The 1,713-nt window shown below is 38.6% G+C and overlaps 1 non-coding gene across 1 annotated transcript; it reads left to right on the forward strand.

Moving 5' to 3' along the window:
- Positions 1 to 412: 412 nt before the first annotated feature.
- On the forward strand, positions 413 to 521 carry LOC149767973 (small nucleolar RNA R71). The gene has a single exon (XR_016400120.1). It is a non-coding gene; the product is annotated as a small nucleolar RNA R71 (small nucleolar RNA).
- The last annotated feature ends 1,192 nt before the right edge of the window (positions 522 to 1,713 follow it).

Raw genomic sequence — 1,713 nt, forward strand, 5'->3', positions numbered from 1 at the left:
GTGCAAGACTTCTTTGAATGCCGGTATGGTGGGGCAATCTGTAGTGGTATGACCCGACATATCGCAGATACCACAATACTCGTTTCTAAGCTCTATAGTTTTGACAGGCTCAACCTTCCTAAGCTCAATTTCTTCTACCTTCCTAGTGAGGGCTGCCATTTTAGCATAAAGATCATCCTCAGTTCTGAGGTTGTAAAGGCCTCCCTATACAGAGCTAGTAGACTTAGGCAAGGACTTGTTGTTTCTATCCCCGTTATCCCAAAGTTGGACAATCTCAGTAAGAGAATCCAAATACTCCCACGTCTCACCAGGGTGTTTTTCTAAAAATCTACCATTGCACATGGTCTCTACAAACTGTTTCAACTGTGGAGATAAACCTTCATAAAAGAAGCTAATGGTTCTCCAAGTTTCGAATCCGTGATGAGGGCATGAGAGAAGAAGGTCTTTAAATCTTTTCCAACATTCATAAAATGTTTCATTATCTTTTTGTTGGAAACTGTTGATATGTCTTTTCAAAAAGTTGGTCCTTTGTGTGGGGAAGAACTTCTTTAAAAATTCTCTCTGCATATCTTGCCAAGTTCTTATTGATCTAGGTCGCAAAGAGTTTAGCCATGTTTTGGCCTTATCCTTTAGAGAGAAAGAAAACAATGTCAGCTTGAGGACATCCTCGGTGACGTTCGGCACTCTAAATGTAATGCTCAATTCTTCAAAATTCTTTAAATGAAGATACAGACTCTCGGACTCTAACCCGTGAAACTTGGGCAGCAATTGAATTACCCCGGGTTTGATGTCAAAATGTCCTACATTATCAGGAAAAATTATGCATGAAGGCTGACTAGTCCTAGCCGGTTGTAGGTATTGTCTTAGGGTCAAACATGGGGTTCACGTTCTCGATCGTGGTGGCTTTCCGCATCTTCATTTAAATCAGCCATCTCACAAGGTGTGAGATACTGCGAAGAAATTTCAAGGATGTGTCCTAAGGGATGATCTAAAGTTGTACGACTTAATCGACCGGTGTCGTCCCTATTCCACTTTAGCATGCAAAATATTTCCCTCTCTTTTTTTTCTTTTTTTTTTTAAAAAAAATATAAGTACCAACTAAAGATACCCTAAAACGACACCCTAAAACAAAAATCTATTCACAATCAAACATGCAACAAAACATTACACCTCAATTTCTAATATTTTTCTTAAATTTCTAGATAGCTCCTAACTGGTTTGAAGAGGGCACCTAAGCCTCCAATCCGGTCTAATGAACCGAGTTGACCAGGTAAGCTCCCAGGTAAGTGGAGGGGTCACGATGCGTTCGCAAAGATCACATTTAAAACCCACTTGCCTCGAACAGATGAACTGTCTCCCTTATAGGGACAGAGCTTGCCTAGACATCAACTAAGCCACAGAACAAAATTGGTGCAACTTTTGGTGGTCTTCGTCTTATTGAGCTCGAATGTCCTTAGGGGCCAACATCTAGTTGATTTTAGTTAAGCTTAGGATATTTATGCACTGGGGTGATTTTTGGGCTAAGGACGAGTGATGAAATCCCGACCTTATCTTTTTAAATGGGTTCAGCTCTTAGAATATTTTATGCTGATGCCTTATACTATATGCAATAATCAAGAGATTTTTTTTTTTAATGTTTTATGATATGACATTAAATTTCATTGAATAGGTGATCAAGCAAATTATTTATTTATTTTTTTTTAAATTTTATGA

Source organism: Phoenix dactylifera, chromosome 3, assembly GCF_051530095.1.
Source record: "Phoenix dactylifera cultivar Ajwa chromosome 3, Ajwa_hap1_PhDact_Kaust_v1.1, whole genome shotgun sequence".
Taxonomy (NCBI): Eukaryota; Viridiplantae; Streptophyta; class Magnoliopsida; order Arecales; family Arecaceae; genus Phoenix; species Phoenix dactylifera.